Below are 13,597 nucleotides of genomic sequence, written 5' to 3' on the forward strand. Positions count from 1 at the left end.
CGATGGAGTCCCGACACGGCGGCGCCTCGGTCGATCTCGAGTACGTGGCTCTTTTAGCTCAAGGGGGTACTTGGGGTGCTCGATTGGGGAGGAGAGGGGGGTTCTGGAGGTGCAGGGGAGAGCGGGGGAGCCCTTAAATAGGAGGGCGACGAGTCACCGAACGATGGTGCACCGGTGGTTAGCTGCTGCGGCAGGAGAGGGAAAGAGGGGTCGGGAGTGAACTTGTGGTAGTGCAGACATGGTTTTAGACCGAGCATCATGTTTAGGAGGAGCGGGCCAGCTCTGCTGGCGCGCCGTAGTGGCTGAGCTGCTTTGGCCGGTTCAGGCGCGCACAAACACGCCTCACCAGGGGCATATGAGAGGGGAAACAAGAGGGGGCCGATGTTGCCCTGGGCTCGGTCGTCGGTTTGGTCAAAGAGGGGCAACATGAGGGGGTAGGAACTGGCCGGCGCTGGCCTCTTTGGGTTGGGGGTGCTCCCTTTAGCGCGTTCAGAGCATAGCTTTGGCATGCCACGACATGCTGGCGCAATCTCGCGCGTCTTAGCCGTGCGTGGGGAGTTTAGGAGAGGGGTTAGATGCTCCTTGGATACTAGGGGCATGAGGAATCAAGCTGGCCCAGGGGAGAGTGGTAAAGTGTTACTGTCACACTTGATTCACGTGCTAAAATGGGGATTTTGGGTCCCTCTCATTGAACCAGTGCTGGGTGGTTCGTCTGCAGTTGTGGGGAGGCACAGGCTGTCGTATTTCGGGCTCCGCAAAACCCTAGGGATTAGAACCCAGGGTCGCGCGCAGAGGCCACTTAACAGATTCAGTTTTCCGGACTCGTTACATGTCCGGCAAGGCTAAGAACTCACGCGGCGGTGAGAAGAACTCAGAACACAGTAGTTTACCCAGGTTCGGGCCGCTGCAAAGTGTAAAACACTACTCCAGGTTTTGGTGGATTCCCTCTCACGGAGGTTGATTAACGAGATAGTACAGTGCTCTTGAGCCTTCGGAGGCCAAGTGCCTTGGTGTGTTGCTCTAGGGTTACGATGATCCGATCCCCCCTCTCAGGTATCCTATCCTCTCTATTTATAGTGGAGGCTAGGGTCCTCTTCCCTTATTGTAGGTGGGAAGGGATCCCACAACGGCCAGTTTCGGTGGGAGACAAGGGAACATGCTTCCCCTGTCAAAAGTGGTCTTCTCGTGCAAAGTAGTTGTCTGCAAGGCAAAGAAAGGCCCGGGGTGACGTCTGCCCTATTGACGTGCGGTGGCGGCTTCATTGCACCAGAAGGGAAACCTTTGGGAGATGCCTTTGGGACCCATGTATGCTCCTTCCCTCATTGCACCAAAGGGGGAACTGCATGACTCTGCCATTTGCAGGTCGCCTGTCCATCTTTTGCGTTATCCTTGACTGCTGAGGTTGGGCCTTGGCTCGGAATGTCCGCCGCTCTGGATGTTCCCGAGGAGGCCCATGCGGGTCTTGATTGCATTCCTCCTCGTGAGGCTTGGGCCCTCATGAGGGCCTTGCTGAGCCTGGTGGTGCTTGATCGATGAAGTGCGCCAGCCCTGGGCCGCAGACAGGAAAGTCTGGGTACCCCCATTCCTAGGACACCTACAGTATCCCCCGGGCCCAAGGCGCACCTGGGCTGGCTTCCTAGCGAACCCTTGGAGGCAGTCTGAAATGTCGCACGCACTAAATGTGTGCGGGCCAGGCTTCACACCCATTGCGCATCCTAGTGGAAACACTCCAGTTCCCAAAGCGCCCGGAGGCACGCCTAGTTAAATTGATGTGACATCTTCATGCGGCGCCAGCCATGATTGCTACTTGGGGACGGCGCCTGTACGCACGCCACGCGGTCGTGTTCTCTCACGAATTGCGTGGGCCGGGGGACGCGAAGCGACGCCTGCGTGCTCTGGGCTGCCTATTTAGCCCGGCGAGGGCGATAGGGCTTGTGTCGCCCCAGTCTTCTTTGCGTTCCACCTTCAACCATCCACTCTCTCAGCATTGCGCCGGTGAGGAGATTCTCTGCTGCCGATAAAGGGAAGGCACCTGGCGAAGGTCCTGCTGATCCAACTACCAAGAGGGGACGAGGATGCTCTCGGAAGTACGCGACAGCACCAACAACGGCCTCCGGCGGGCGCGACCGTGGTTCCGCCTGCCCAGGGATCACCTTTGGCAGCCACGACGGGGTGTCGACTGGTGCGGGTGCCCGTGGTGGCCGAAATGGGAGGTCAGTGATGGCCACCCGGCTACCTTGCCCCGTGGCTCCACTCAGATGATACGGTGATGGAGTTCATGACGTGGGTGGACATGCCGGAGATCGCCTGGCTCCAGCTCCCAAGCTTCTTCGCGAAGGCGATGCCGACCGGCGAGCTCTCGGGCCTCTAGCTGCAGGACGACGACTACTACGGCGGGGCGTCCTGGGTCGAGGTTGAGGTCACCCCCCGCGGCTACGTGTATCCGAACCGCGGGTGTCAGGCGTTCGCCCGCGCCCGAGGTTTAAAGGGGAGGCACTACCTCCACTTCAAGTTGGATGGGGAGGCGACGCTCTTTGTCAAGATCTTTGGTGTCGAGGGCGATCGTCTGGGTTGCTGCCCGGAGGATATCTCCTACGGGAGGAGCCCGAGCGACAGCAGTTGTGACGAGCCGCCTCGTCACCGTTCCCGACCCTCGGGGAAGCCCCCAAGTGCGGCGCCGCCCGTCTGCTCTTGCGGCACCTGTGAAGGAGGAGGACACGGACTGAGTGTCGGTGTGCGGGTGCCGGGCGTCGGTCGTGGCAACCCTCCTCCGGGATCTCCATGACTAGTTGTCTTCTGCTTGCTCTCGACCCTGCATCCACATGAACAGGGGTAGACCCTTCGAGTATGTGATGGATTTTGGCAGCCGCCCCCTTGTGTTAGTGATGTTGCTTCTCTGCTGGTTTATGTACTTAGCTTAGTATGCTTGCGGGGAACTTCTTTCTTGCGATGCACGACTATAGTGTTAGGGGGGGCTCGTTAGTTGGTTGGTCTTTCCCTTGCTGCAGGTGAAGTGGGTCGATGCTCTATGTCAGCTGGCCCAGTCCCGGACATTTACCTGCCACCATGGAGTGCGACCCGTTACCAAGGTCGTTCCTCATGAAGCAAAGCCCTGGCACCGGGGTGCGAAGTGGCTTTGTGACCGGTAAGGATCCTAAGGCGTTGTGCTTAGAAGCCCCCTTAGACATTCAAGCGGCTCTACGTCGACAGGTCCCAGTCCTGCACATTTCACTGCCGCGAGGCGCGACTTGAAGGTCCCCCTTGTGGAACAAGGCCCTAGCACCCAGGTACCAGGTGGCTTTGCGACTATTAAGGTTCCTTAGGTACGATGCGCAGGACCCTCCTTAGACGTTCAAGAGGCCCTCACGAGTTCTGTTTTGGAGGTCCCTAATCTGCATTCAGGAAGCTCTGCGTCGGTAGGTCCTAGCCATGCATATTTCCCCGCCGTCGTGAGGTGCAACCAGTTACCAAGGTGGTTTCTCACGGGGCCAGGCCGAGACACCGGGGTGCCAGGTTGCTTTGTGACCGGTAAGGCTCCAGATGCGTTACGTTCAGGAGCCCCTTTAGGCGCTCAAATTGTCCCAAGATAAACAACTGTTGTGAGGACAAAAACAAATGTTATTCCCTCTCCAGGGTGGTGCGCCGAGCCATGATTAGGCCTCGTGAGCAAGTGCTAGTTGCCATGAGTCTGCCGACTCGTCAATAAGTACCACACGTGTATTCGTGCGCCAAGGCCTTGGCGAGGTGCCCGCACCATGCCCCCAACCCCTTCTCGCGGGGTACTTAGAGGAAAAGAGCGCACTGCAAAGAATGTGGGGAAAATAAGTTTTTGTGGAAAGCTTCATTTGGAAAGGCCTCGAGTTTTGACTTCATAAATATTATTAAATCCAAGCCAGAAAAGAGCAAATGCAAGCCACATCTGGAACCTAATCTGTTCTCCGCCTCCATCGCCACTCAGCGCACAGCTAATGTCTTCCACTAGGCGTGGGGTGGACCCCTTCCGCGTCCTCGGGGGCCCCTGGGCGTATACAGCCTCGGGTCGTTATTATGTGAGAGTGTCATGGTGGGGGTGTATCTGGGACATCGCGAAGACACTTTGGCCTCATGAGTGTCCCTACCCCTGAGGCATTAGGTGCCTGATTCCGGAAGTCATTGGTGGACAGTGTTGGTTTCCTTCGTCTTCCCCACTAGCCATGGGATGGACCCCTTCCGCGTCCTCGGGGGGCCTGTCGAATTACGTGCTCGGAAAACCCTAAGGATTCAAACTCTGGGCGTGTAAGAAGGTCTCTCCCTGCTTCGCCCCGCCTAGCCCGCTACTCGATGGGAACAGGGAAGAACTCACTTGAAGGTGAGGTGAACTCAGAACACAGTAGTTTACCCAGGTTCGGGCCGCTGCGAAGCGTAAAACCCTACTCATGCTTTTGGTGGATTGTCTCTCACCTTTGTTGAAGAACATGATAGTAAAGTGCTCTTGAGCCTCCGGAGGCCAAGTGGGTTGGTGTGTTTCTCTAGGGATACGATGATCTGATCCCTCTCTTAGGTATCCTCCCCTCTCTATATATAGTGGAGGCCCGGGTCCTCTTTCCTTATCGTAGGCGGGAAGCGATCCCACAAAGTCCAGTTTTGGTGGGAGACAAGGGAACATGCTTCCCCTATAAAAAATGGTCTTCGCGTGCAAAGCCGTTGCCAGCACCGTAGAGGTGAGCGCAGGGATGATGTTCGTCCTGCCGGCGGGCGACCATGGTCTTGTTGCACCTGAAGGGAAACCTTTAGGAGATGACTTTGGAGTCCTAATTCGCTCCCACCTCCTTTGCACTAAAGGGGGAACTGTCCTGTCCTCCATCTTCTAATCGCCTCTGCTTCCATGGTGTCATTCTTGACTCGTGAGTCCTGACCTTGCCTTGAAATATCCGCCGCTCCTGAGGGGTTGTGAGGATGGCCCCCAGCGGGTCTTGATGTCGCTCTTCCTCGTGAGGCTTGGCCCCTCGCGAGGACCTTATTCGGGGTGGTGTTGTTCCTTGCCGACCTTGTGTTAACAAAGTGCGCCAGCCCTGGGCCATAGGCAGACAGGTCTGGGTACCCCCGTTCCCAAAACACCGACAGTAACCCCCGGGAACAAGAAACGCCTGGGTTGGCGTCTTGGCGAAGCTTTAAGGACGGCCCAAAATGTCGCGGCACCCATTTGCCAGCTGTTCACGCGACCCACGTGTCTCGAAGCTGCGCAGCGACGCTCTCGCTCCTCGAGGTGCCCTGGTGGTTCCAGGCCACGACGACGCGTCTCCCAAGAGTCGCACAGGCCATCACGTTGCTCATTGAATGTGACCACACCCAAGGGCCCTCGCGGATGTGACCGATTGGTGAAAATTGAGGCGACGTGAGGGGCAACGATTCTGTCGGCCCACCTCGTGGCCCTCGTGAGGAGTGCGACGCCCATGGTCCCGCGACGGTTGGTGGCTGGGGCTCGCCCATAAATTCGCCCAGCCCCCTGCGGGTGAAGGCACCGCAACCTTGAGCTCCTTCTCTACATCTCCCATCCACGTGAGGAGACTTCTTCCCCTCCTTTGCTCTTCATCTTCATGGCATCTCCTGGAGAAGGCTCTGGATGAGGAAAGCGTGCGTGTCTCCTGCGCCTTCATCCTCCCCCGGGGGCACCGTGGAGGGCCTCCAAGGCTTGCGCGCTTCTGTCCCCGCTGGTTAATTGCTCATGAGTAAGTCCTTCGTTGCGTTTCCACTGTTTTCCATTCTGTCTATTGTTTGTGGGTTGATTCTCCTTCTTCTTCAGCATGCCCACGTCCGAGAAGCCGAGGTTGGGAGGGCTTTAGGATAAGGCAGAGTGGCTGCGGGCACGGCTTGCGGATGCATAATCAGCCCTCCGGACTGCTCGTGGGTGGAGGCGGAGGCCGTAGCGGAGTTGGCATCACTACAAAAGTAGGTCCAGGAGGCGACCGACGCCTTCCTGGCTGCCAAGGGCGAGGCGTCGAACGCCCGAACAATGGCTCACCAGCGCGCAAAGCGGTTTGCCGGCAATGATGACCAGGCGGTTTGTGCGACGCGCCGATTTGTGGGGGTGGCCCCGGCGCTGCCGAATGTGACGAGCGATGGGGGCTACCTCATCTTGTTTGAGATGGTGGTGGAGGCGCTGGAGACCGGCGTCCCCCGCGTGGAGGAGGATAACGTGGCTTACGCACGCGAGCTTCTTGGTCTTGCACTGATGCTTGTCTTCTCCAACCTGCGTCGCCTTGCTCCGGGGCTCGACCTTCGGCGCCTTGTTGAGCCAGCGCCGGCGGAGTCACATCGTCTCTCTCGGGGCGAAGTCTGCCCTCATGTGGCTGCTCTGGCGGAGCGGTCCGCCCGGGTGCCCGTCTCCAGCGAGGAGGAAGACTCCGACACCGAGCATGTGGTGATCAACGGTGCCGTTGGCGGTCCCTCCTCCTAGGTGTCCTCCATCTTGTGATTACCAATTCCTGTGATGCCAAAAAACCTGCCCGGTAGGCCATTAGGCTTTTGTTGTTATTAGCTTGGTTACTCTTCTCTCTTCTTTTGCTCTTAAGGCGATGGTTTGCGTGCTAGTGGTCGTTGTAGTGGGGCTGCATAGCTTAGGGCCTGTCGCCGTAGTTGCCGTAGCTTCGGAGTGACAAGGGAGGCACGACCTTCCAGGAGTTCTGCCCTCCTCAGGCACCTCTCGTACCACCGCGTGCTTGGGTGTTGTACTTACTCCTTGCTGCCGCCAAATCCTTAGGCCCTGCATCTTTCGTTCGCACGCACAATTCGATTCATCGTTAGTTTATCGTAAAGCGAGGGCGCCCAGGTCTTGGCCTCTGAGGCACTTAGCTTGTGGATTTGTGTCGGTCCCTCGCGTAGTTCCTCCGGTACAGCTCCTGTTTCGCAAGTGTGATGAGGTGAAGACCCTTTCGGCACTCTATGTCTACATGTCCCGATCCCGCACGTTTCCTCGTTGCCGTGAGGTCCAACCCGTTTCCAACGTTGTCCCTAACGGGGCAAGGCCCCGACACCCTGGGGGAGCCAAGTGGTTTTGTGACCAGTAAGGCTCCTAAGGCGCGCAGCTCACGAGCCCCCCTTGACACTCGAGCCACTCTACATCGTCAGGCCCCAGTCCTAATGGTCGAAAGGCTCCTGAGGTGTGCCTAGGAACCCCGTTTCTGGCGCCCGAGCGATTCCCTACCTTGTCCGATTGGTCATTTCCCGTAGGAGCCCTGAGGTCTCCTGAGACTCTTTGTGGTGTATCAAGTTTTGGTCCGGACCCCCGAGCAGGGATTGACCACAAAAAAATGTTTCCCCTGAGGTGGTCTGTCCTTGCATTCGTGCTCCTTGACCCCTTGGGGTGGCGCGGAGTAGTTGTCTCCAAATGCGTCCTCCGGGAGGGAGGTTTCAAAGCCAGCGAAGAAACGCAAGAGAGAGTTTTTCCTCCGTTTTTATTTTTCAAACATCGAGCATTAACACTGGAAAAAACCAACTTAAGAAATCATCCAGTTCAAAATCAGTGGAAAATAGTTCAAATCCAAGAGAAAGCAAGCAAGGACCATGTCCGGCATTTAAAGATGGCATAGTCATTGGTGGACTTTATGGGTTTCCTTGCTAGCTGCGAGCATGGTCATTGACAGGCCATGCTGATTGCCTTCGTCTTTGTACCAGCGTAGAGCTAAGGTCTTCCACTAGGCGTGGGGTGGACCCCTTCCGCGTCCTCGGGGGGCCATGGGCATATACATCCTCGGCTCGTTATTACGTGAGAGTGTCACGGTGGGGTGTATATGGGAGGTCGCGAGGATGCTTTGGCCTCGCGAGTGTCCCTACCCCTGAGGCGTTGGGGCCTGAGCTTCTAGAGTAATTGGGGACTGTGTTGTACCCAACGCGGAGCTAAGGTCTTCCACTAGGCTTGGGGTGGACCCCTTCTGCGTCCTCGAGGGGGGGGGCATGGGCATATACAGCCTCGACTCATTGTTACGTGAGAGATTCACGGGATGAAGTTGGATCCGGAAGGATTGAAGGACGATGCAAAAGTGCGACGGGTCGATGTGGGTCTTTCGTGCTTGCGCTCCTTCCCGGGAGGCCTATTTAAGGGCTTTTTATGACTCTACATTGTCAAGTCCCAGTGCCACACATTTCCCGACCGCCATTGCATGGGGGCCGAGTGAACGGATGTAGCTACATGGCCGGGCCCTGCCTACCCAAACATAGATCGGATCAGGTATGCTGTCAAGGGCAGCTGGTGGCCTTATGACTGGTAAGGCTTCTGAGCCACGGTGCTACGGAGCCCCCTTCTAACGTTCCAGCGGCTCTACGTTGTTAGGATCTAGTCCCGCACATGACCCGACCACCGTTGTGTGTGACCGAGCGAACAGATGTACCCACGGGGTGAGGCCCTGCCTCCCTCGACAACGGCTTGATCAAGGACGTTGTTAAGGGAGGTAAGTGGCCTTGCGACCGGTAAGGCCCCTGAAGCACCTTGCTCGAGAGCCCCCTTTTTGACGTTCAAGCGGCTATGCGTCGCCAGGACCCGGTCCCGAACATTTCCCGACCACCACTGCCTCGGATCGAATGGGTGATCTCAGCCATGAGGCAGGCCCTTCCGCCCTTGATGAGGACAGAATCACCAAGGACGATATCAAGGGCGGCTAGTGGCCTAGTGACCAGTTAGGCTCTTGGAGCGCCATGCTCTGGAGCCCCCTTGGACGCTCAAGCGACTCTGGTTTTTTTCTTGACGATCGTGGTCCTAGGGCGTAGTGAGGCTCCCCTATCCCCTCGTTGGGGAGATATGTTGCGGCCGGTCCTCCCGAGCGGAGAAGGTGGGTCACCGAAGGATGCAAGCAAGGCAGCGTGTCGGGTTGCCAAGTGGATGTAACACTACATGGAGTAGATACTTTGTCGTGTGCCATGGCAGACTGCAAAGGGAGACACACCGGACGGCAAAGGCCTTTGCCGTCCGTTAGCAGACGGCAAACTAGACGGCAAACAAAAATCCGGTGAAGGCCGTCTTTGCCGTCTGCATTTGGGACAGCTCACGGCAAAGGATCTTTGCGGTGATGGGGCAGACGACAAAGAATATGGGACGACACATCTACGGGCACATCCGTCACGTGATAACGGCAGCCTGCTGGGCCCACAGACCCCTTTGCGGTCTGCCATGGACCCCTTTGCCATCAGCCATGCTGGTGGGCTGACGGCAAAGGTGCCACCAAAGCCCCTCTCGTTTGCCCCTTTGCCGTCTGCCCACAAGCATGACAGACGGCAAAGCGGGCACCGAGTTTGATTCAAAAGGCTAGTTTGGGCCCTTTGCCTCCTGCTGTAGCTCCTTTGTCGTCGGTGTGTAGATAAGAAAGGGTCCAAACTACCACTGTTTATTTTATTTTTATTAATATCCAACTATTTTCACACAAATCAGGAATATATATATATATATATATATATATATTTTTGACACTTTCATCCATAATACATAATATATATTTGACAGTTTCATCCATAATCCATAATACATAATATATTTCACACGAACTGCCCCATACTCGTAACCATATTAAAATAAGTTTCATCCATAATGCATACATATCATGCAAGTTTCATCCGTACCAAACCATATATTACACTAGTTTCATCCATACATACAAAGTTTCATATCCATTTACTACAATAGTTTCAATCCAAGCTTCCGTGAAGCCATTTTAGAAGAAACCATATTGAAGCACTCCATCAATATAATCAAAGCTTCCGTGAAGTGAATGTAATCTGCAAAATGGGAAATATGTAAGTTAGAAGAAGAAGACTAGATGAAGAGGAGAAGAAATAAGTAAGTTTCATATCCATTTAGATCCAAAAAGACATAGTTAGCTAATTTAGCTCCAGAAGAGGGGAAGAGGAGAAATGAGAAGAAGGAAGAAGAATAAGAAGATAAGAAGAAGAGAAGAAGAAGAAGAAAAAGGAGAAGAAGGCTCCTCCTCCTTCTCCTTCTCTTCTTCTGCTCTTCTTCTTCTTCTTCCTTCTTTTAATTTCTCCTCTTCTCCTCTTCTTTGAGCTAAATTAGCTAAGTATGTCTTTTTGGAGCTAATTGGGCTAATTATGTCATTTTAGAGGAAACCAAGCTAAGTATATAATATTCATGAGCTAACAAAGGTTCTTATGCCATTTTGAGCTCATTATCTCATTTTGGAGTTAAATTAGTCATTTTGATGAGCTAAACAAGGTTCTTATGATGTTTTTACCTAACTAAGCTAATTATGTCATGTTGGAGGATAATTAGATAAGTATGTTTTGTTGGGAAAATAAGCTACGCAGAAGAAGAAAGAGAAGAAGCAAGAGGAGAAGAAGAAGGAGAAGACAAAGAAGAAGAAGGAGGAGGAGGACGAGGAGGGGGAGAAGGAGAAGGAGGAGGAGAAGAAGAAGAGAAGAAGAAGGAGAAGGAGAAGAAGGAGAAGAAGGAGGAGGGAAGAAGAAGGAGGGCTCCTTCTCCTTCTTCTCCTTCTCCTTCTTCTTCTCTTCTTCTTCTCTTCTTCTTCTTCTTCCTTCTTTTAATTTTTCCTCTTTCTTCTTCTCTTGTCCTCTTCTTCGAGCTAAAATAGCTAATTATGCCTTCCGGGAGATAATTCTGTCATTTTGGAGGATAATTAGCTAAGTATAGGTCATTTTTTATTAAATAGACCATTTTGGAGCTAACTAAGCTAATTATGTCATTTTGGAGGATAATTAGCTAAGTATGTCTTTGTTGGGGAAAATAAGCTACGTAGAAGAAGATAGAGAAGAACCAAGATGAGAAGAAGAAGGAGAAGAAAAAGAAGAAGAAGGAGGAGGAGGAGGAGGAGAAGAAGAAGAAGAGAAGAAGAAGGAAAAGAAGAAGGAGACGAAGGAGGAGAAAATATGAAGGAGAAGAAGGAGGGCTCCTTCTCCTTTTTCTTCTCTTCTTCTAGTCTTCTTCTTCTTCTTCCTTCTTTTCATTTCTCCTCTTTCTTCTCCTCTTGTCCTCTTCTTCGAGATAAATTAGCTAAGTATGCCTTTTTGTAGCTAATTATGTCATTTTGGAGGATAATTAACTAAGTATAGGCCATTTTTTATTAAATAGACCATTTTGGAGCTAACTAAGCTAATTATGTCATTTTGCTGGAAGCCTAGCTAACTATTGGTCATTTCGGAGCTAACTTGGGTAAAATAGGTCATTTCGGAGTTAACTATGCTTATTAAGCCATTTTGGAGCTAGCTAAGCTAATTATAGCCCATTTAATAGAAAAGTTAGGGGGAATAGTTCATCTTGGAGCTAACTAAGCCTTATTATGTCATTTAGGAGAGAACTTAGCTAAGTATAGGTCATATTTTTACAAAATAGGTCATTTTGGAGCTAACTAAGCTAATTATGTCATTTAGTTGGAAGCCAAGCTAACTATATGTCATTTTGGAGCTAACTTGGGTTAAATATGTCATTTTGGAGCTAAGTATGCTTATTAATCCATATTGAACCATTATGCGGTTGTTAAGCAAAACACTAGAAATAACATACCATTATCATTATCACGGCGGTGAAGCACGGTGGCTGTGGCTTGTTTCACCTACAGAAGGCTCCACTGTAGAAGGGTCGTGTGATGCGTTTCTGGAGATATTCTGCACCAAACATCGTTTGCAATGTGTCGTTAGCATGATGACACTCTTGAGATCACTACACTGAAATTAAACTCACCGTACCCTCCATGTTAATGACTGGCATTGCCGAAGGAACGTGGCCGGTCTTCTCGCACATACACTGTACATTTGGTTTTGACAAGTCAAACTTTTTAGTTATTAATGAAACAGACATTAAAATGCAAGATTTGAAATAATATGAAGAAGAAACTTACCACGAAGAGCTCATACATGGCCCTGTTAGATGCATCATTCTGAGCCCTCTGTGCCTCCACCAATGCAGCCGTCCTCTCCTCCAACTCCTTCATCTCCTTATCCTTCTCCGCCAAAAGCGCCTGCATTGCCTCTCTTTCTTTCAGAATAGCAGCCTAGAACACAACTCATGGTTAGCATTGTAATCATATTGGTTCCCACGCACAACATAATGCGGAAAGATAGTTGAGTCCATTAAACTAACCTCGATGGTGAGCTCGACTGGCCGTGGACGAGGTGTTATCTCAGGACAGGAGCTCGTTTGGCGTGCCTTTATCTGTCGGTGAGTGCTAGGAAAACGTATAATGCCGTCTCCAATGGCGATCGAGAGATGGGGCCTCCTGTTGCTAGCTATCATCAGCAGCTCTGGATCAATAGGCCCCTCGCTCGGGTTAAAGTCCTCCCCTTTTTGCTCCTTCCCGTGAACTCTGTACTTCACGATCTTGTTGCGGGAGTAGATGTTGGTGAAGTTTTCTGGTTGCTCGAGGTCAGACTCAGAGAATGCCTTGACCTTCTTGTACGAGGAAGTATGGGCCATCGCATACAGGTCGTACATCTGTGGCACCTCCGTCTTATTGTGACGCGTCTAAAAGAGAGAGAGGGGAAAATTTATTAGTAAAGGGCTCAAGATAGCATTAAGAATGAATTGCATGAGGCATGAAGCAAACCACATACCTAGTTCTCGCCAAATTGGATTAAGTTGACACTCCCTTGATGGTATGGCACACCAACCATTTTTCCACGCCTCTCCTTGGCGTTGTTGTGGCTGGCCTCCCATGTTTCGGAGGACCATAGATCCACCAAGGCCTCCCAACAATCCATCTTATCCACACACCATCTCGGGGGCACCTAAGTTAATAAATAGAAATTCAAGCGCAACGGGTAAGAATCAAATCAAGGAAACTAACTACAAGGCTTTAATAATATGTAATTACCTTCATGTAATGCTCCTTCTCCATCTTAGAATCGCGACACTTCGCCTTGTCCTTCCTAATACGTCGCGAGGCATAGTAGTCTCGAACAGCCTGCACCTGAGCCTCGCGTCGAAAGGTTTGAAGTAGGCGGCGACATTTGATTTCGATAACCTTTGCCGCGTCCTCCTCGTATCCCTCATCACACCTGTAGTAGGTGTGCAAACGAGACAACACCGATTAGTACTATAACTAGCTATGGTTGATTTATAATTGAGGAAAGGAGAAATTACCCACAACTATCGGATCACCATGTCGGCCCTCGTGTGGCACAAAACACCGTCGATCTCCACCTCCGGTGGTCCGAGGCACCCCAGTAGTGCTCCCAGGTCATTCCTGCCTCTCGCTCCCGGCCGGACAACGTAACAAACCCTGGGAAGTTTTGACGGCAAAGCACACCAAGGACATTGTTGGGCGTGTGGACACCCTTGCCAATAATGCAACCCCTGCAGTATGACAAATTAAAGCCAAAATATTAGATATTTGAGAAAACGTGAAGGCAAAAGGTTAAATAAGAGTAAATTAACTAACCTGTTCCCATTTGGCTAAATGGACCACCTCTGCTCGCGGGTAGCCAGCCTGAGCGGGAGCCCCAAACTACCACGATGGTAGACGGTGGCCACCTCACCAAGCTCCTCGTCGCTATCAGCATGGCCACTTCGCTCAGGCTGACCCAGATCAGCCCAGGTATCCCACTCGGTCTCTGGGGCCGTACTCTCTCATCCCTGCTTTGCTCCGCAGTCGCCTGGAAC

Source organism: Hordeum vulgare, chromosome 5H (assembly GCF_904849725.1).
Source record: "Hordeum vulgare subsp. vulgare chromosome 5H, MorexV3_pseudomolecules_assembly, whole genome shotgun sequence".
In the NCBI taxonomy this organism is placed as follows: Eukaryota; Viridiplantae; Streptophyta; class Magnoliopsida; order Poales; family Poaceae; genus Hordeum; species Hordeum vulgare.